Source organism: Atta colombica, unplaced genomic scaffold (genome assembly GCF_001594045.1).
Source record: "Atta colombica isolate Treedump-2 unplaced genomic scaffold, Acol1.0 scaffold229, whole genome shotgun sequence".
NCBI classification, from domain to species: domain Eukaryota; kingdom Metazoa; phylum Arthropoda; class Insecta; order Hymenoptera; family Formicidae; genus Atta; species Atta colombica.
The window spans coordinates 5,376-29,695 of record NW_017259326.1 but is presented as its reverse complement, the minus strand read 5'-3'; the positions used below and the strand labels follow the sequence as shown (position 1 = coordinate 29,695).

Below are 24,320 nucleotides of genomic sequence, written 5' to 3'. Positions count from 1 at the left end.
ATATATATATATATATATATCTACACATTTAGAAAGAGAGAGAGAGAAAGGGAGAGATTGCAGGCAGAGAGGGACCGTTACATATGTAACTGCGCTCTAAGTGCATCAATCGCGATGCAAACGTAATCGGATTCCCACGCAAATCGCAGCTGCCTCAGATTAGCGATTGGGATTAGCGACACGGACGATCGCGACGCATACCGAATTTCCTCCGGGAAATTTCCTTCGTAACACGAGAGCGTGTAGGTATCAAGGATCTCAATTTTGCCTAATGAACGAGACATGTGAAATACGGTCTAATTCTTGGATATCACGTGATAATAATAAAACTTGTAAACTTGTGCTTCTTATTTTCTTACATAAAACTCCTGGATTATTAAATATAACATTTCTCTAATCTAAATCCAATTCTAAGCAAAAATTTTAGCATTATTGATAATACTAGTATCCCTGTTACGTAAAAATATTTTAAACTAAACTATTTTTATGATGCAAAAGACTTTGATATTTAAAAATAATTATATATATAAAGGGCATACACTACGCAAGATTGGAAACGAAATAACAATTTATTTAAATCGAAAAAAAAAAAAAAATATATACATATATAGTCTTTCGGTCTGATTAGATCAAACCTTCAATATAACTTTATAATCAAATCGAAAAATAATTACAATAAAAACGAATGATTATTACATAAAAAATTGTCAAAATTACGAATTCGGTCAATTATTATTATGTTAAAACATTCGTTTAAATTATGATAATTACGTTCATAAGGTTATAATTAGATTAATTTAAAACATTTATTATGATGTAGCCTTCTGTGTCATTTATTGTTGAAAATTAGTTTAGCTTGTGGCACGAATTTTCAGATTCTATTCCGCAAACAATTTAAAAATCAGTGTAAAAATTAAGATAACTATTACAGACAAAATGAAACAATATTAAATTAACAACATGCTGCTTCGAGACCACAACATGAGAAAGATTTATTCGATTTGAATAAATTGTTATTTCGCTTCCAAGATCTTGCGTAGTGATATATGCCCTTTATATATTATTATTTTTGAATTTTATTTAAAATTATTTATTAAAATTGTTTATTGTTAATATTAAATTTTTATATTATTGCACATCTTGAATTATGTAGCATTTTATTGTAATACAATAGATTATTTATTTCCTCTACATAAATTATTTATTGATTCTTATTATACGAGAATAAAGTAACAATTTTCTTGTTAATAGATTTTTTATGAATTTTCCTTTCTGTATTTATCATTTTATTTAAGACTGCACCAGCTGATACAAAACGACTCTCATTTTAACTCATAATATATTCACCAACACATGACATGATACTATTAAATGATTTAAAGCTACATATTTGTATATTAAATGCAAAAATTAAATGCCCGTGGAAAGAGAGAGAGAGAGAGATACATAAAAAAACAATTTAAATAGACCTTGATAAATTATAATTTCTTTGATTAATAACTTTCAGCGAGAAGTTGATATAGGGAGCTGCAGCAAAAGCTTCGTCAAGATCATGGACTTGCAAATCCAGACTATTGCATTACGTGCTCATTAATTCCATCGTAGTCGTAGCAGATTTTCCGCTTAATTCACTTCATTAATCTCGCTGCGATCAAGCAAACGGTATAATTAATATTACTTATGTATTATTCATTGTTGTAAATCGTCGAATCATATATTCATATCTATCATTCACTCGCTTCGGTCATAGACATGAAAAGTTTTATATCCATTCTTCAAGTTTTTGCGACGTAAATTTTAGAAAAATATTAACGAAATATTTGATTACATATATGTAATCAAGTATCCTCTTCTCGAATAACTTTTTTCTTGAATAAAAAGAAATCATTCTGATTATAATGAAGACTAAAATATCTTTCGGTAATTGCTCAATCATTCTCATTGATCAATCAGTCTCTTTAATTTCCGGTGTAAAACTTGTGAAATACAGGCGATAAATCATCACCTAAAGTTAAATATATGTCGCGCGTTCGGATATTTATTTTTCGAATGAGTCAAATGTTACAACAAGGGTGATCGAACTCATATCGACGGTCTGGTCGATGATGTCAGAGCAAGATATTCCCAGCGAGAAATAAGAGAACGCTGTCGAGATGTAAGTGCTCACGATTCCAAACGGGAAAGTGCCGCTACCTGTGATGAAACGCGCGGTGCAACTGCAATTGCAAGTGCTCGAGATAAGCGCCATAGAGAAAATAGTCGTCGAGCGGCCTTTATCAATTGCAACATCGTATGCAAACGGCAAGTTAGATTTGCACGCGGAATTGCAAGGTGTGAACCGATACGCCAACTTCCAAAGGTGCACTTACAAATATTTTTTTTACTCATATTTCTAAAAACACTGTTAAATTCATAATGTCAAATTATACCCAATTTGAGTTATTTTTAATCATTTCTATAATCCTTCGCCGCTACTTCTATTCTTCAATATTATTCATTAATTAATATAACATAGTCATTAATTTAACTAAAACAATTAAATCATTTAACTTAAATTAAAATGTATTAAATGTGACTCAAATTTAGTTTATTATCTAATAAGTACATACATCAATATATGGACCTATTTATTTTAAAACTGATCACTAAAATGGATTGATTTTACATTTTGACATACGTGGAGGTTAAAAATAACGAAATGTTATTAAGAGATTTAATTACTATTACTCCATTGATGTTTAACGAAGAGAATAATAAAATTAATTATATCTCATCATAGAATATCACGAATATATCCAGAAAACATAAATCACTGGCGAAAGAATTTTTTTGCAAATCTAAATTGTTCTACCACTGCAGTGTTAAATTGACACTGTATAATGTCAAATATAACCATTGTTTTAATTTTATATTGTATAAAATAACGATATATTTAGTAGGAGCAGTGGCGACTCGTTAGGTGCAGTGTTAAATTTGACACTATAGATTTAACAATATGGCGCGAAAAGAAATATACGATTGTTCATTCATGGATCTCGATATATTCTTGCTCGTTTTCTCTCAACGTAAATGCACCTTAACGGTCAACACTCCAGTACTCGAGTACTCGCTTTACGTGCGCACCTGATCCACGTGGGCGCCGTAATGGTTTCACTGATCGGTTTCCGCCCACGCTTTTCACATCTTGTCAAAAATAAAACTCGCGCGCGTGTCGTAAACGATATCACCATGCCAAAATTGGCGGAAAGCCAGATTTCTAATTTTGAAAGAGCATGAAAAGCACGATTCCAGTGTTCCCACAGATTAACAAGTGACCTGAATAATGTATACATATTAGTATGATATTATATTTTACGTAAATTTGAATGCAGCATTCCTTGTTACAAATTTTATGAATCTTTTTTCTTAATTTTTAGAACTACGATTTAAAAAGTTTCATTCATCTAGTTGATTTATTCAAAAAATAAAATTGCTTCTTTTTTTATGGGTAAAATATATCTTAGAGATAAATTTATTCGTATTGCAAATATAAATTCTTCGAAATAAATTTTAATAATATGTCTTAATAAATTTTGCGAATATCATTTATTTTCTCTTATTTTACATTTAATAATAAAATTTCATATCAAAATAAGAATATAGAAAATGCTCGAAGTTTACAATGCAAAACAATTCAAAAATCAGCGACCAAATAACGAGCAATTATAAGATGTTTTGTTAATATATTTAATATAAATTTAACATATCAATATAATTATCAATACATAAATTATAATATAAACTATATTATAATTTAAATTTCGGAATTATATATAAATCGGAATTATAATATAAATTTCGGAATATAATCGAAATTATCACAAAAGGTTATTATTAAAAATTCATATAAAAGAACAAAAAAACGGTATTAAAGACATTGAATTATTTAATGCTTCTTATTTCGAATATATTAAGAAAAATATCTTAAAAATACCAAATAGTTTGAACGAATGAAAAGTAAAAATAATAACAAATAATAACAAATAGAAAAACCTTGTATTCTCTCACCATAATTGTAGGCTTATATATTCTCGATTATCCGTGGGAACTATTAGACATAACGTTATATATCATCATTATTAAAACTTAACGAATATTATTGTTATATATTTTTTATAAAAACTTGAGGAAATCATTGTCGCACCATTATGTGAGTATTGGATGTATAGTTTTTTAGAATTAAAAATTCCTACGAATTTATATATATCTTGATCTAGATAAATCAGTTGTAAAGAAATTCTTACATTATGGGACGTAATTCTCATTAAAGAGTAATTGGTTTTGCATTTTTAATTTGGACATCTTTTGAAGATCTGACATGGAATTTTTCTTTAATTTAAAATAATTGTAAAGCGAAAGAAATATGTTAACTTATTTATACTGAAGAAGGCTCTGTGTAGTCGAAACGTTTATATTATAATTTATATATTGATAATTATATTGATATGTTAAATTTATATTAACAAAACACTTTATATTGCTCGTTATTTGATCACTGATTTTGGAATTTTAATATTTCATATTACTCATTAAATTTAATATATTAAAATTTAAATTTGTTCTGCTTGTTAATCATAAATAAAAACAATATAAACATACATTTTTCAACATTCACCATTTTTGTTTGATCACAAAATATGGTGGGATTTTAGATTCCTTTCTCTTCCTTTTTCGTCGCAATATGAAACTTGCTACGAGAAAGGTATGGTTTCTGGAATGACGGTCAGTAAAATGAGCCACTTTGTGGAGTGAGTGAAGTCAATTTCGTATCTGAATAAGGATGAACATTCAAAAAATTGATTTCCGCGATGATAATAATATGTGTTTACGGATTTTCTAACTATGATTGTATTGCATTCTGCACAGATATTTAGAAAAATTATTTCCTCTTCTCTCTCCCTCTCTTCTTCTTTTCAATTTTCTTATAAATTCAAATATTTCTATTACAAACATGTACGAAATATGCCTACGAAAATATGCCTAGATTTACTAATGAGATATTTTTAAGATAAGAATTATTTCACGATATCTGATAATGAAACTGGAATTACAAAAGTTTCCCTATTGTCTCTTTGTAATTTCAATTCTAAAAAAGGCAAGAAAATGTTTTCGCTGAAAAAACTCCACCTTTCCATCTCTCGACCTGGAATTTTGAAATCAATAGACGTCCGCCGATCGGCGGTGTGACGAGTGTCCAGCGATGTAACACAACGCATATTGGCTTGACCTTTTACACCGGGACCAAACCGGCGGGAGTGAAGTAACGACGACGAAGCGAATCGCCGTCACGGCTCCAATTCAGCCGATAACGAAGCACTGATTATCGTGGGACGGAATGCACACCGCCAATTGTAAATCCCTTCTTCACAATGTATATAACATACATAATGCATTACGTGAGAAATCGATACGTATAATGACGACGAATAAATATATATTATGCTAATCTAATTTATCTTATCAGAACGTCTGTGACATTAATTTACTTAAATTTCAATTTTTAAAAAATACAAAATTAATCAATAAATCATTGATATTTCATTCTTGATCGATTCATTATTCTGTTCAAGTTTCGTTAAAAGATTACATGTTCTTAATGCTGCATTATTGATAAAAAAAAAGTATATGTATATATAAAACGTTGAACAGGTTACATTTTCCTATTTTTTCATAATTTTTTCGTCAACTTTATCACTAAAAAATAGTTATCCAAAATGTATCTTGACGTCATGTCAAGAATAATTCCGAGTATCACAATCACGCGATGCTATTAGACGATATTTACGTAATTCCGTGAATTTATTGAGATAGGAACATTTATTTACCTAATATTCACAATCAGCAGAACTGGATTATTACGTGCAGTCGTCTCGGTTAGTCGTAGTCACTACGTGTCCAAAAAAAAGCAAATAAAAATTGCCGCAAAAGCCGGCAATCGTTGCTGGTGTGCATTGTTAGCTAACGTGATCTGTCTCTTCCACGAACGTTTGCATTACGATATATTAGTCGCAATCTCGTGCTTGGAATATTGCAATCTAGGGGATAAACCGTGCGGAATTTTCACATATAAGCTGGAGGTATTAGTTGGACTTAGCAGGTGCTGCTTAACCCGAAATCAGAGAAACACATAACTGGATATGATTAACTTAGTTCTAAGCGGAATGTTGATTAAAACAGGAAATATAATAATCAAAAAATCATGTTACTGTTATTGACTGTTATAAATATTAATAATGTAAAAATCAGAGTATACTTATAATCTTGCTAAGAATTATTAGATTTTCGATTTCTAGATAAACAATTTCGATATCGACTTTTACGGAATATGATTATCGTTTTATAATTGGAACTGAAATTATCATCACTCATCGAAATTTCTGTCTTTTACTTTTATAATAATCTATAGTTAAGGAACTGCAAATCACCCGATCACTTTCTCTCTCATACGCATATTCTTTAATTAATTTGGCATCAATGTTTATCGTAAAAAAAACTCCAATTTTGCTCAATATAAATCAAGATATAAACATAAAGAGATCGGACTTTGCAGTGCCTTTAAAAGATAATTCAGATAAAAAGTATTAGTGTAACTTTAATTCAAACACCTGGTATTCATATCATGGTGTAGATTTAAAACCCATGGTGTTAAATTCACATCATATTAATATTAACACATCATGTTAATATTAACATCAATATGATGTGAATTTAACTATATAATTTATTATTTCTATTAACTATATAATTTATTATATAATTTATTATTATTATATAATTTATATATTAATTATTTCACCAACATGGCAAAAATTAGACTATTATTTTTTATAATGAAAAATACCTATAAGATATAACGAAAAAAATAGCATTAAGAACTACTCTACGATTTTCATTCGCTAGCGATAGTCGGATAGCATTACGTATTTGCATGTTTGTCATTGACGGATTATTTACACGTGGCGGACAACGCGTGGCCGAGAAAGCGGTGTGTTTGATGATCCGATCGATGGAAGACCAGCCACCATAAACGGTTCAACATCAGTACAACAAACAAATCACCGTCGGAAGTCCGATAATGCCGATTGACGGCATCGGCGCAGCAAACATTCATTCCACGGCTAATGATTGCCTGTCGACGAATATCTGAGCATAAAACGCACGCGCGTTGGTCGTGATATTTAATCACCACTTCAATTTAACGTTGCGCTTAATTATTCTCGAACGATCTGCGTGAAGTATAAGCGTACTTTATGTTCGGCTTTCTAAACGCATTCAATCTCCGACTGCAACGCTTCGAAATTCCAGTTGTGTAAAGGATAAAAACGAACGTCGATTAATTAATTCCGCGATTCATTTGACGAATATATAACATTGCATTTCCTTCGAATAATTCGAAAGAAAGTTTGAAATTTTGATTTATTGGCTGAGTGGTTTGTTAAATATCGTCTCTATCATATCAAATCGTCTCAATCATTAAACATAGGAATGCATTTGAGAATCTTAACAGATTTAAACATAGGAATTAGACAAATATATATTTTCATTATGTAAAATACATTTTTTTATTGTCACTGGGCGAAGCATCCAAGGAAAGATATGATATACAATGAAAGTTAGAGTGCATACTTGTTAAAAGTTTATATGAAGACACTTTCGAAATTAGTACAGATCACTAACTCAAAAATGAGAATTGAGAATCTTAACAGATTTAAACATAGGAATTCATTTGAGAATCTTAACAGATTTAAACATAGGAATTAGACAAATATATATTTTCATTATGTAAAATACATTTTTTTATTGTCACTGGGCGAAGCATCCAAGGAAAGACATGATATACAAATATTATTTATTACATGGGTGCGTTGTGATATATCCAATCGAAATAGAAACACGAGTTTACATGAGGCGTTACGTTAATTACGTTAATTGGAGATGACATCGTTCGCATCGACATTTCGCATAGCATTTTGTTTCATTAGGCGCTGGTGCGATCCTTCCAGAGTCTATAAATGCAAATGTGGCTCGGCTCGGCTCGGTCGAGCTCGCGTCAAAGAGGACAATCTCAATTTGAATTCTGCAGCATGAACTCACGTAGTTTCGCGCTTACGCGTGCGGAACATTAATTTCACCTACAGCGATACAACGTTTCCCACGCACAGCTGATTACGGGCAATGTACTTGTTACAGAGTAGTTTAAATCGAATTTCGCTAAATGGAGAAGTTGACACTGCGTCTTTCCTTAAAAATAAATGGACTTTAAAAATATTTAGACTCGTCCATTTTCTGTTGTCCATTTTTGGATGTCCAGGGTACAATTGTAATGTCACCAGGGATATAAAAAATTCAGAGAAAAGCTCTAATGGCGAGCCTTTGAAATCCCTTCGCTCACGATCAACAAAGCCTTCGTAACGATAGCATGCGACACGGTATGTCATATATTGCATTAGGGTAACTTTATTAATTAAGCGCAAGGGACAGATGATGTGGCAGACATGTATTTTCCCTACGTCCATTTGTTCTCTCCTTCATTCGCACTACCGAGGAATGTCATCGGATATCCCTATATATCATCGTAAGCTTCCAATTTACCGGAAACGGAGGTGACACGCGATACCATCGGAATTTCTCATTCCATTTTCACTCATCGATATCGAACCTATTACTTTCGGTGAAAAATTTCAATTTTTCCGTGAGAAACGTGGTATCCGATATTAATCCGAGAGATCTCCTTAATTTATTGGTTGGAATCAAATTTATAGCTCAATTTTGGGAATTGCAACAAGCAATAGAAAGCTCAATGATTCAGAAAAAAAAACAAGATTTCTTTCTTTGAAAAATTTACGCTAATAAATTCTTTCTATTTAATATTCTAAAATAATTCCTCAAAATATTTTATGGTTGAATAATAGCTGTTGCGGAAACTTTCACCAAAAACACATTGGAATCCATATTGTCAGTAAAGATAATGTGTGTTGTATGTCATAGATACACGCTTTACGAATATTAACGTTAACATCCCGTCTAAGCATGCAAAACAGCAATCGTCTTAAGATACACGTGTACACACGTATATATGTAGTCAGTATAGTCATCGCTCGTCCAAAACGACTTCCCCTCTCAGTCCTTTGAAATGCAGATACAAGCGCCCCGTTTCTACGCATTTTTTGTGCGAGTATGCGTCTTTGATATAAAGCGAGCGACATTTTTTTTTTCTATTAAAAAATACAAATAAAAAATAAATTTTTGCTATCTGCTTTTCTATCCTGCTCCTACAGCGAATACGTATATATATATATATATAGATATTTTGTTCTTATTCTTTTTCTTCTTAATTTTCTTCTTATTTTTAAATTAGATTTTATTTTGCTACTACTTTTCCTTAAATATTTGTCACACGCAAAAAAAAATGTATGTAAATAGATGTGCACAATGTAAATGTATGTAAGTATCCACAGTGTTTAAGCTCGAGTCCATGAATTCAGTAAACCCTAAACCCCGACTAGAATTTGTGTCAAGTTAACCTTATATGTTAGAAAGACCTGATTTGATTAACGTAAGGTAATTCTAAATAAGATACACCTAATAAAGTTCATCAGGTTTGAGTATGATCTTTGTAAGGTTATATGTTATAAGGACCTGATTTGGTTGTCCTAAAATAATCCGGAAGGTATACCTAAGAAGATTTTCGTTAGGTTTAAGTTGACCTCATTTCTAATACGCAGCCACGCCACGAGATGAACGAGTTCGTAAGAAGAAAACATCCACAAGTTCTATAAGGTAAGACGAATATCCTCCTATTTGAATATTCAGAGATCCTAGAGATTATAAAGTTCCTTCAGATACTATACCTCTTGGACTTTTGAAATATATGTTTTTTTGCTTCTTTTGGAATGTAATGCTAAATTAATAGCATTTAAACAATTCCCGACTTAGAAATTTATCTGGTCCTTTTTTATCCAGAATTTTGTCATGTAACGCAGCATAGTAATCGAATCCTCATCCGAGGTGTATTATATCCTGATGAGGACCTGATAAGATCCTTATCAAAACCTGATAAAGTTCTTATCCGATCCTTATCAAGACCTGATAACGAAATGAGATCAACCTGAATAGGACTTGCTAAATTCCTTGGATAAATTTCTAATCAGAATGTGTGAATCAGTCATCCCTACAGAACTATAAATAACACAAAAAGAGATATTAACTCATACCTTTAACAAAAGTTATGTTAACAATTTTTCTTTGTTTTAAAAAAATTTCTTTTTCCTTTTAAATTATAACAAAATTATTTTATATTGAAAGTATTAAATAAATTTTTATAATGTACCCGTGATAAAACAAAGGAAATTTGTATTATATTTGTATACAAATGTATTTTATATTTATTAAGATACTACTACAGAAAGAGGAAGAGAGAGAGAGAGAGAGAGAGAGAGAGAGAGAGAGAGAGAGAGAGAGAGAGAGCTTTATATCTTTTCTGCATTTTCGATAAGAATCAAAGAATGTCATTGCACAATTGAAATGCTCGGATTTCCTTTGATGTCTTTCTTATGAAATTAATAAATTTCTTACTTATTGGAAAAAATATTAAAAAATGTGAAAATATTTATTTTACATAAACACATTGACCAATGTTATACAGACGTAAACTTTTCCGCTTGTCAACGTCAACGTCAACGTCGCGCGACTTGAATGCAATTGCATCGCTCGACTCGCGCGGGCGTCATGATGTTTGCACATCGCATTCCGGTGTTCTTTCAACACTTCGTCGACTAACAAGCGGTGGTAGGCAAAAGGAAACCGATAAGTCAACGAGGGCGATGTATCCGCGCGATTTACCTACTAACCGTGGCCGGGGTTTTTTCCGTGTTAAAAAACCTGTCGCTTTCGCGCCACGGCATGTGCACCGACTATTAATCGATATGAATAGAGTATGATTCTTATTTCAAAGAAATTTTATAATGTAATCGATTGTTAATATAAAATTTATTGTTTGAACAATTGGAAAATATATTTTTGTTAAATTCCAAGCAATTTATTCTTAATTTTTAAATATTTTAGAAAAAAATTAAAAATTTTGCGGATTAATAAATTTAAAAGAAATATTCGCTTTTTCTTATATATAATATTGTTATCAATTTAAAGAAATTAATATTAATTTAAGAAAATATTACTAAAATATCTGTTTTGTGAGATTATTAGTGAGAGTTGCGAAAATAATGCTTATCATGGGGATTTTTGATGGAAAAAGCTGTCAACTAAAAAGATCAACGGGTTAATCTTCCAGTCATCCAAGCGGGAATGAAACTTGGCCTTTTATATAGCTGATAAAACGACACTGTGCAGCTTCACCCTCCGATCGTTCCTTGAAGCGCAAAGATCTCTTTGATTCCAGCTAATCCTGTTAATTGTAGCGTAGACTTACCGCATCGGTGAATTTTCCCATGGAAAGTATTATCGTTAACTTTCACGCAATGACACGCCGAGTATCTTTCACTATCATCGCATCAACATGCCGTCAACCTATTTATGACTGTCGCGCAAACTATTTATGACTGTGTACTATAAAGTCTTGTCATTAATATGAAAGTAAATTATACAGAATGAATCAAGAATTTCCCTACTGATGAAAAAAATTATTTGTTAATAATAAATCATATTTTGTGATAGTACTAATAATAATTTATCTATCAAAAAATAATATTATCATTTTGTATGTCTAGAAATTCTTATAATTTGATAGCATTTAATGTATATTTTCTTGAGTTTAGCGCCAATTAATAATTCTTGCAATATTTTATTATATAATATATAATTGTCTATAATAATTTTTCATAAACGACAATGAAAAATATTCCAAATTTATTAAAATATTTATTAAAATATTTAAATATATTAATTATAGTTTCTTTCTCATAATAATTAATTTTTTTCATCTTAATCTATTTTTTATTGATATATTTTAAATATTTTTGTGTTAATTTAATATCGATCAATACAAAATAATAGAGGATAGAGAGAATCAAAAAATACATAAGACGTCAAGTACAAAAAAGCGCGGTCCGTATAAAGTTAAATCATCCGGAAGATTAGGTTATCTCTCAAAGAATGAACGTTGATCGTATACGACGGCGCTTATACCTTGCCCTTATTATGCCCTCCGTCCACCGGAGAGCTCCTGGTATCTAATTGGCCGAAAGAGAAGAAGGCACTCGAAGCTCGGGGTGCTCGATCGCGATTTGCGGTTTTAATTAAGCCTGGTAATCCCCAAGAACGAGAGTTCGTGATTTCTTCCTTCGCATCCTCGACCTTTCTCCCTTGAGTCGTTATCAGTGCAAACATTGCTTCATTCCAGAATAGAAATACGTATGACTGTACATGCATGTCGCTTGGCGGCCTGAGACCGGAAGTCGCGACCGATAAAAAATGCTTCTGCGTCAGCTTCATGATTATTAAAACGATACTTCATCGCTTAACATTACACCGTTCCAGAAATAGAACAAATCTTAAGAATCTAAACAATGATATTTTAAATATTCTCTAAAATACTACTAAAAATAGATTTTCATGAAATGATAATTTTTTTGAAACTATATAAATGTTAAATTTAATTAATGCATTATTACACCATTAAGTATGTATCATATGATACGATACAAAACTTTATCAAATTAATTCTTTTCTAAGCTATTTTTTAATATATTTCTTGATTTTAATTTCAATTAAAATTACGATTAAAAGTGAACATGATGGATTCAGATGAAATGATATGAATCTCCAGCTTGCAACGTGACCAAAATTGTACACGTTCTCTAGTATTTACGATTTGTTCAGCTGGTCACCTAATTGTACGTAATGTTTATGAACTCCGACCTGTGTTTCCATAAATTGTGCAGCGTGATGTTACCTCTGGATTTTAGATATTCCTCTCAACGTCGTAATAACGGTTCATGAATCTACCTGTACACACCTACGCAAACGCAGACGTGTGGGCCCGTGCATTTCCGCCTCTGCGTTCCCTTATCAGGTAAACTGTATGCGTTACGATGCGTAAAAGTTACAATATAAAACGTATTTCTTTAACCGCATTGTTACACTAAATGGGAAAAAAATAAAGTTTAACGAAGTAAATCTAAAAGACATCTCTTTTCCACATTGCCGGATCATGAATGATAAAAAGAGAAATGAATAATATGTCTTAATATATTTAATATATTTAAAAGCAAAATTCGAATTTAATATTTAATAAATAGACTAGTAATAATAATAAAAAAATTATTTCCAAAGCATAAAATTTCTAAAATAGCTTTAATTAACAATAGATAAAAAATAGTTTTTAATTCTTTTGATATAAAAGAACTGTAAAAGACTAATATTCTTTCTCTTCGATTCTATTATTAATTAAGCAAAAATGTTTTGATAACTTATGAAAAATTCTCATTTTAATCATACTGCAATTTTTGATTAAAAAAAATATATGTTTTTTTATACATCTTTTCCACACTTCTTTTGTATTTTATGTTCATTCATAAAAATTAAAAGCTAAAATACAAAATGAAATACAAAATGACGCGATAACGAAAATATATGACTGGTGTAGTGGAAAATCTTATCAGACAGTAACAATTAATATATCGTGACACCGAATTAAAGCTTAATTAACAAGCTGTCGTCGATGAAAGCGAATAAAAGTGAAAGGGACAGCGGAAGTGAAGATGTCGAAACGTCGATGCCTGTCAATCGGAATTAAATGGCTTAATACCGCCTTCAATGCGCCTACCTATAACGTACACAGGAATGCAAAAACGTTCTGTGCGCTTACATTAAGCGGACAAATTTTTCTATTAATATTCAGACTACTTTTTCATTTACATAATTAATTGCATAGTACAATTGCTTCATGTACACAAAGAACGGAAGCGCTCATGTTATGAGATCTTTTTACAAATTCAGGCACACGGAATGACGTTGATAAAGCCGACTGTACTGTCGAGCAATGCGCGCAAGTTAGTTCCAGAATTGCAACTGAATTGCTTTTTGTTCATTTCTATGGTAAGCATTTGGTATTATCTCTGTCAACGTAACAAATAAAGTACATTATTACTATAAAGAAAATAATTACTAACACCATAATATCAAACACTCTCTCCAAACATGTAACACACGATTAAATAATTTTTAGCTTACGTACAATTAAAATTGCTTTTTCAACTTCGAATAATGAAGATATTACTGTACACGTCAAGACGAATGCTATAGAATTAACTCGCGCGTAGCAAAGCACACGTGCTGGTTCTATCACGTATCCTACTTGTAGTCTTTATTTCATCACGTTGGTAGAACGTGAATGTAAGGAAAATCACGTGGGTGAACTAAACGTGCCAAGAACTTCCGGTTACTGCAAACCATGAACATTAGGAAAGTTACGAGAAAAATATTCTGATTACACCAACAAGAAGTACAAATAAAACAAATTCTGATGATATGAATCAGATTTCTAATTATTTTAATTGAATTTCTAGTTATTTAAATTGGACTATTTGAAATTCAACTATAATAATAAGTGTCTAATTTATATCTTTCTGATTAAATTTCAAAATCGGAATTCTGAAAACTTAATTTTTACATACTTTTTAGTATCCAAAAATATTTATTATGTCGCATAATTTCTTGTTCCCCATCCTAAAAGTGATTCAAGTTTCAAGCAAACATCTATTCGAGATTAATCTACCTTTACGTTCTTCGTTATCGCAGCTTCCGGACAAACAACGCTTAAGCGACGGTAGAGACGACGAGTATAAATGCGATAATAATTGCGACAAGCGAATGGTAATTTGCTCGCGCACCTTCAGCCTTATCAAAGGAATAACAGGACGACAGCGGTACTATCTCGGATGGTGTTTCCGCGCAGAAACGATTCTTCGTTTCCACGCCGTTACACGTTGCATCTCGCGGCAGACAACGGTCAGGACAAAAACGCCAGTGCAGCAATCATCGCCGCACAAGGGAACCGCGCGAAAATGGCACGTCCTACCTCCGCTAGCTTTGTCTCGAGCCCTCGCCTCGAGTTTTACTACCATTGCCAAGGGCAAAGGAAAGGACTACCGAGTCAGAGAAATAGCTAGCTAAGACAGCGAAAGAGATTAAAGAACATCATCGCTCGAGAATTCTTGCTTTTATATAGCACTTACATGTCAGAAAGAATTATAAATCTATGTAAATCTATGTACATAATTTTATTTTGTTATAATAATACTGTTCGAAAAAAAATCTTTTTCTCGAACACTATGCATTTTTTATAATTTTTTATAATATGAATCCGCATTTTCTAAATTGCTTCATCACGTCACAAGTTTGAGAAATTTACAATTAAAGCAGCAAAAAAAGGTTTTCACATATTTTGTCTTTTTCTAACATGATATACAATAATCAAAATTATAACGTGATGAAGCAATTCAGTCCAAGAACTACCAGAAATATCTAGTTTTAATATTCTTTTTATAGAAGAGCATAATTCATATTACTATAGATTTTATGTTACTAATGTAAAAATTTGATCGCCATGTAATTTCGAAGTCACAGAATAGCAGTTCTTTTTTCATTTAATAATGTTATCTTTACAAGCTAAATTCAAAATAAACTTATCTATGATTTATAAGATCTTACTTATATGACTACGAGTGTGAGACGACCATTCAAAACAAACGAAACTACGTATAGACTTGTTTTACCGTGGACGATCATTTTGATGGGGCATTGTTTGCTTGTCCACTCCCTTTTCACAATGAACGTTGCTCGTGAAGAGCGAACCCGTGTAAACTCGCCTTTAATGGAATAAGAAGGAACGATCTTGCCCCTCTCTCGCTGCCTCTCCTCGTGTTCTCTCTCCTCACCTTTCTCTTCGAGCGACCACGGGGGCGAAGCATTGTGCTATCGATCGTTTTCTCGTTCCCGAGACACGGGAGAGCTCGAATCGTGGCCACGACGTGAATTCGTGACTCTCGCGCGCGAGAATCGATCGATCTGGGCTCCACAAGGCGTAGAGAGGTACATGGGTGGACAGAGGAGAAAAGTCGATCGAGAGATCGCGAACGAAAAGAGAGAGAGAGAGAGCGAGACGATCTAATAATAGGGCAAGCATGTACATTAACGTACTTCCGTGAGAGCATCGTTAAGGGCGCCGAGAAACCGGAAAGTCGACAGAAGAGACGAAAGGGGGAATGGAGACGTGGGAAGAGGACGAGGAAGGGCGTGAAAGAGGAGGCCCAAGAGTAAATTTAGACGGGCGCCTTCTGGATGCGGCAGCTGTGAAAACGCGTCGATGAATCGACACTCTAAACGCACGCCTCTGCTCTAATGCGAACAAGAAACCTGGATTTCTAACCCTTTCGCAGATAAATCGAACTGTTAATTTTCTGTGCTTAGGATACATATACTTATTTGTTTAAAAACGGAGGCTTCACGATTTGATAATTAAAATAATTATGTGCGAATCTTTCCAGAATTGCCATATTTTAACTTTAGAAAATTTTACAAAATTCCCTAATTTCTCTGATATTTTCTTGATTTCCAGTTTTGTGGCAACTCACTTACTTTAAATTGAGAAAAATATTTCTCCAAAAACATTTTCCTTGCTTTTATCTTCTCAAAATAAAACTTGTAAACAATATATATTATAATAATATATTATATATATTATATAATATATTATAGGACATATATGATAATACAAATTATAGAAATCAAAATTTTAATTATAGAAATCTTAAACGGTCTAGCTGGATCTTAAATGCTTGTATGATTCTTGTGTGAATTTATATACTACGTATATAGTCCCCAGAAATGCCGAAATGATTTTTCGATCTTAAAAACGGTCTTAACTCTACTAAATTAGCGCAGTAATATCAGTTAAATTGACTACCAAAACTTGTAAAGAACGCGGAATAAATATATAATTTACTACGTGAATTCAATAACTAAGAAGATTTGATGATTTAACAAATCGCTAATGTTATTCAGCTGTCAACTTTGCTATTTTAACATAGAAAATTGACTGTCTGTACAACTGTAGATTTGCTGAATCAATGAAGTTTTCATCTGTGTTTTTTTTTCCGTGATGTTTTCTGATGTTATTGAATTCATTGAAGAGATCTACTACATTATTATTCGCAGATAAGATTGCAATAGTATTTATACTTCCCTTAATCATCATGAATACTTTATATAATGTTTTCACACTTCGAGAAAAGATCGCGAGCAAATGTACAGACGATACCAATGGAATCACACTTTTTACAACCAGCGGCCGATAATAATCGCATTCCATTTTCACTACGACAAGCTTTCGCCGAGTCCAACATTGACGCGAGTGCATAATAATCGTTTCACCTCCCGTTGTGAACAAACCTTATCTGACGGTAATTTTGCAGAATGAGGTGCATCATTATGGAGCGCGCGATGCAGCCGTGCGCATTGTATAATTCAATACAATTTCCGAGTACAAACTCCAACTGGCATTCGCGAAGTTTCCAAATTACTGAGCCGACGAACGTGACGAGAGTCGAAGTGATTCAGATGAAATTGTCGCGCACGCAGTGCATACCGACATTTGGAAAATGAAATTTTGCTGGACCCTACCAAATGCAAATTACTCTATCACAGTTATAACACGAAAAAAAAAATATAATATAATTTATGTAACTGTTCTAACATTTAAACGGAGACTGTTTCTGTCAAACAACTGTTTTACAATCTAGGCAACTTGCTACGTAAAATTTTAACATTATAAAAAATTGAAATTATTGTAATTTCAATATTAAAACAAAGAAATATCTGTATTTAATAAATCTAATAATAGTCAATGGAAAATAGATTTTTCTACAATTGTGCAAAATCCAGGGAATTAAATTCTCATTGAAATTTAATAATTTTGAGGTATCGAGAAACTTTCATGTTTTGTACTTGAATTATACATATAATTCTTATACAATCTAAGATCAATCTTGTTAAAAAAACTGGTAATTTATGTACCGCATTTGAATCTTTCCTTAAATCTTACTTTCCTAAAACCTATACTGTAATAAATTCCTGAAGACATTTCTATTGCGTGGGGAATAGCGAGATAATCATTTCATGTTTCTTATCCATTTTTTTTAAATGCACAGTTCAGATATTGTCAAAGCTTATAAAATTATAGTAGCCAGCAAATGGTTATAATCTTATAAATTTGAATAATTAAAAAAATTTTTTGTTCATTATTTCTTGTAAAGTTCATTTTTCATTTCAAGAATATTATTACGAGAAAATAACGAATGAAAGTAGATAGAGTCAGTTTGGAATACGAGACGCAATAATTAGCGCAAATAATTAATTCAAAAATTCTTTCAAACATAATTAATAATCAAGCTAAATGGATCGAATTCAAACTACAAATTCTTAAAACTATTATTTAATAATATACGCTTTTTTATTTAGCTAAAAAAATTTCAAAGAAACTAATGATTAATAAAATACAAATTTAGACACGATTCATCGGAATGCTGATGGAACTTGGGCGATTTTCCAAGCGTAAAGCTAACGACAAGTTCATGATGGCAAATTATAACTCGCTTACTTAAATGATGCGATTAAGAAAAAATATGGAAACAGTGCACGCAAATATAGGGGATGGAAAACTGGGCACGAGACTGAGGGGATACGTCAGCAGAAGTTATCGTGGCACGCGTGCGACGTAAAATTAATGTCGAAATCGCGTGCAGACCGCCGAAACATGAGGGTTGCACCTGCACATCTCTAAAAAGCAGTGAAGGCACGCGTTCCGAAGGAACGCCCCTTATTTCTTTATCTCTGTCCTTTACAAGAACGACCATCTTCGTTTCTATCTTCGTGAAGCGCGAATTACGTACTTATAGCAATCAACGATTTCCGAGTATCATCATGTTGAACAAACTAGTTCTTGGACTGCGACGGTAAATTAAATTGTCGTGAACAATATTCCTGGGAAATTATATTTCGTAAAAGCATGGTTTCGAAATTCAATAAAATCTAAATTACTGTCATCGCGTCAAATTCAAAGTTGAATTCTACAGTGAGATTTCAGACAAAAATTAGTTTTTGTAAAAATTCTCAATCTCGTGTTGCCCTTTTTTTATCATTTCACTGGAAGGAATCAAAAATTATTCTTTTCCTCAATAAAATTTCTCTCAAAAGGGTGCATATTCTCTTCAAAGGAAACCTTTTAGTCCCCCAAACCCTGAAGAAATTAAAAACGCCCCACGAAAAATCTGGTACTCTGCAGGGGTGCAGACACACATGCTCCGTATATTACTAAGGGTTGTGAACGTAAAGTGACTCTGGTGCATGGCAGTATGGAAAGAGTGCACAGATAAACCCTGTAAACATTCACGATAAAAGCATCCCTCGGGAGAAAACCGGATGAGAAAGACGAGTGTCACGAGAGCCACATTGACAGCAATTGTCTCAAGATTCAAGGCAGCCGAAAAAAAGAGAGAAGTCAGGAATTTTTGATATATTCAACGTAATCTCGCATGAGAAGATTCGGTCGAGTGAGGACGAAGATGAGGAATTTTGTAAATTCTTAATGCAGAAAATACTCAATTAATCCTTTACTCTCACAACGAAGCTTTAATCAAAGGTTCGCCGAAAGAGGATAGTATTACACACGCCACGAAGCAGAAAGATCGATAGACGATAGAAATAACGACGAATAATGTATGCCTACATATATATAGTGTACAGTCGTACATCATGTATTTGTGTTCACATCAGAGAAATATTTTTCAATAAAAATTGGCGATGAAAATTATTCATTCATAATACATTACATAATATTCAACCGCGTACTATTTGCACAAAAATATTAAATTATTTTCGATAAACACGACATTTATTAAAATTTTCGATAAAAAATAAATTCTCGCAATATGTAAAACATGTACATTTGCATACTAAAAATCGAAGCGTTACGCAACGATTAAAAAATGATTAATATATTCTACATATATACATATGATGTGATATGTCATGCAATATAGAGAGGTAAAGCGGGAATAAAATAATAATCTGCTTTTGAAAATACAAGGAATCGTTATATCGATGATAGAGGATAACCGGCGCGTTTATCACCATATGCAGCAGTTGCGCGATTCATCCGATGTTTGCGTATTTTATGTGTATGTACATGTTGGTGTGTTTTACAATCCTGATAAAGTAATATTTGTAAACGCAGTGCACGATAAGAGCCAGAAATCCCCATCGATATGCTGATCGCGCACTTTGTATATTGCGAGGTTTATATAACGCGACCATGATTCGTAATTGATTAATAAATGACTTTATCTATAATCAATTAGCTTTAATCTTTCAATTAGCTTCAACTTTTAGTCTCTCTCACGAATTAAAAAAAAAAGATTATTGGATTAAGATAAAAAAGATTAACCGATATGTTAGATTATTAATAAAGCTGCCGAAGAAATCGCAACTATTAAGAAACAGAAATAATTAAAACAAATTTTCTTTTGAATAACACTCAAGATTTTACACAGGTATTTCCTTCCAAAGATTTGCTATAGGAAATTGTAAAATACTCATCTAAGAAATATGCGACACAAAGGTCATATACTATTAGCATTCATGTACCGTTCTGTACTTATTCTACTCGCGACATCTTTCGTAACCGCGTAATAAATCAGACTCTTTTCAGTCAAAAAGATGACAAGAGACGAAATGAGACCGTTGGAACCGCTTTAAGAGTTATTTTTATTGAGCTTTTTTTTCTTTCTGTCTAGGTGCTGAACCGAGCTCCGCGGAAAAGGGTGTGTACATCCTATATGTGCATTCATACGCTCATTCGCACATATATATATATGTTACTTTTATACAAGCAAGCCAAATAAAGTTTCATAAATACACGTATGGGTACACGAAATGTATCGAGCTTTATGCACAGAAAGTAAGTCAATTCATATACACGTACACACACACATATGTGTGTGTGTATGTGTGTGTGTGTGTGTGTGTGTGTGTGTAATACACATATTACATATGTAATATATACGAAATAAGAAAACGAATTTCATACATACATTGATATGTGTACGTATGCGAGTGCGCGCAAATATTCGTGGTAAAAAGGCACTTTCTCGTCTCCGCACCCAGAAGCATTTCGTTGCTAAAGAGCATTGCCGCGGAAATAGTGAACTCTATTAATAAACGATGAACTTATAGAGTGTTTCGTATACGAGAAGCTAAGAGAAATGAAAAAAAATATTGATTTAATTGAAATAAAGCCATCGGAATATATTTATTCGCAAGTAGATAACTCAAAATTACAAGACTGCAGCAAATTGATTTTGACGATAGACTTATAAGTAAGGATTTTTTTAGTTCCAATTTAAGAAAATTTTAATTCACGATATAATTGACAAAATATTTAATATCGCATATTGCAGTGACTATATATTTATAAAATTAAAAAAAGAATGTTCAACATTGATGTGACATCCTATATATTTCTGAGAAGAAACGAGGATGCAATGAATGCAATGGAATTTTTTGATGAATTATGAATATCGGAGTGTAGGAAAACAAGAAAAACGAAACGAAAATGATGCTGAAGAACTTCATCGATCGACAATAACTCAATATCCTTGAAAAGCACAATGCACCATAATTGCGATGGAGATCGTGGTCAATAACGTAACGTTGGGTTGTCCGGAAAGTTCGCGCCGCAAAAGATTTAAATTTAATAAACGTATACTAAAATTTAAATCTTCTGCGTTTCAATTTTCCTTCAAAATCGGCATGAACTTTCCGGACAACCCAATATAATCCACGCCAATATGGTATTTTTGCAATTTTTCAAATTATATTTAAATAAAGAGATGTCTCATAAAATGTCTTATAAAAAATTAAAAATCAATTTTATTAAAAAAAAAATATCGGATAAATTTAGAGCAACTTTAATATAGCTAATTTAATTTAAAATAATCCAAAATCCGTATATATTTATTATTAAATATGTATTGTTACTTGAAATCTGATTCAGTTTGATTTCAAAAGCATTACAGCTAACAATGACACATTCAGAGTGAAATTTCATATCCATGTATGAGACCGCGAGCGGTTAAACAATTATACTGTTTTGAGATCAACTAAAATTCAAAACAATTACTTACATATAAAATTATAAAATAAACTTAGCGTAATTTAAATATATAAATAAATATATTTTTAATGAAAAAAGACTACAATAAAACCAAATAAAAAAATGTCAGAAGTTTAGTAACTATTAACATTTTTATTAAATAAAGGAATTTCTTATGCATTTTGTGACACATCTTCTGTATATAGATATAAACGATAAAACTTACAGATCCATCATTTCAATAATATTATGCAATTTGTCTCACTCACCGATCCGACGCGCAGCGGCAGAGATGCGATGCTAACTATGTTGAACCTACAAAATACAAAGTACATCGAAATTATATGTGATGCTCTAATATATAATAATTAATGTTTCGCAAAATAATTGTTACGCGCACGAAATAATTACAAATACAATTACCATTAAGCTAGCGTCAGATTAAGCACGACTCGTGATTCTCTATTCGTAGCGGATTCGGAGAAATTTATCATTCGCTAGAATTCTCCACACTGCTCGCGATTCGTTCACCGTTTGTATAATGCAGCTCTATATATACTACCTTGATTTATGGTGATATGAATTCGTGCTCTTTGATTTCGTCGAAAAACCGTTCCGCTCGCGAATTGGCGCAAATGCAACGAATCTCTATGCTATTCATAATTTAACTTTAATTTCACGATCACGTGTCAGATATGCAATAATATATAAAACGATATATAAAACAATATATAAATAGATACAATGTACAAATGTACTCACTTCGTGATTGCTCTGCCGTCGCCCGATGCCTCCCAGATCTCCTCCTCCTCTCAGTTTCCTTTGTCGCACAAGTTCTTTCACCAGTTCGTTCTCGCGAAAATGTAATTAATTATACAAGCGTAATTATTATTCGAATATGAGAATCGCGCGATACTTTCGAAATGGCACTTCCGACACACGCGATACTTTACTGCATTGCGAGAGAGATACGCGAGATTTTATTAATAATCGGTAAATATATCGCTACTGTTCGTTACTAAAAATCATACGATACGATGAGCCATATACGTTAATCCACGTTTTCGAACTGAAAATAATAAATGAACTAAATGTTTTAATCGAAGAAAAAGTCGAGGAACAAAATAAAATTCATTCAATCGAAGGAATAATGGCTGCGTTCAGCAGAAAAAAGTAGCTTTGCAACTGTTGTAAAATTCTTCAATATGTATGATTTATATGTTCAGATTTATAAGAAACCAAAAGCAAAAATCAATTGTACTGAAGAATTTTACAATTGCAAAGCTGCTTTTTCTGCTGAATGCAGCCATCATTTCTCGATTGTTCGATCTTATTGATTTATAATTTCATTCTCCATCATTCTCATTTCGCGGATGAATAAGTCAACTCGCCTCTCGACAAACGATTATCGCTATATACAGAGATTAATTAGTCGCTTGGTGTAACAATTACTAATTGATTGTAAAAGATGCTCGCATTTCCCTCTCGATACTTACTTAAATGATAACGCCACACTGCGTCGTTGCCTACCGGCATGAGTCGCATTACGAATGCGGCAAGAATGATTGATATTGTAAACAACAGCACGCAGTGCTGACGTCAAGGCCAAAGTCGTAATAAAGTATTTGTTAAAAATAAACGTTTATCCGAATGCTTGTATTTAACATCTTTCAAATTGATATTAACGATCAAGTTATCAGCGCACATCTCGTTCTGCTAACTCACGTTGCACGAGGTGAAAGATAACAGGTTTCCACTCGATTAGGAAGTTCATTGTTAGTGCATAGTGTATAGTATATAGTGACTCGAATCCTAACTCGATGAATGTATGATCTGAATATAATTATTCAAACTTTAATTACATAAATTTACTTTTCTTTTCGCGCGACAGCTTAAATAGTTAATTAATTACTTCATTTGGATAAAATTGTTAAACCTAATATTCATGTAGAAAATAAAAGTTACTTTTGTTTCAAGATAGAAAATATATTTATAAATTAATTGTTGATTTCTATAGAAATTTTTATTCAGTTAAAGGTGAAGTGAATGATTTTTATATATCAAGAAAATTAGATTAAATTGCAGCAAGAAATATCACAACTTTTATATTATT

The 24,320-nt window shown here is 32.1% G+C and overlaps 1 protein-coding gene across 3 annotated transcripts in view; it reads right to left on the bottom strand.

The window, feature by feature from the left end:
• LOC108688368 (amyloid beta A4 precursor protein-binding family B member 1-interacting protein-like) overlaps positions 1-24,320 on the bottom strand; it is a 130,689-nt gene that overhangs the window by 101,011 nt on the left and 5,358 nt on the right. The window contains exons 2-3 of one of the 3 annotated variants that reach the window (XM_018194605.1): positions 22,970-23,276; positions 22,477-22,522 (exon numbers count right to left, since the gene is read on the bottom strand). The exons of 1 other annotated variant lie outside the window; for it this stretch is intronic. The gene's annotated coding sequence lies outside the window, so the exon portion shown is untranslated. The remainder of the gene's footprint in view (positions 1-22,476; positions 22,523-22,969; positions 23,277-24,320) is intronic. One more of the 3 variants, XM_018194607.1, reaches the window with a different exon arrangement.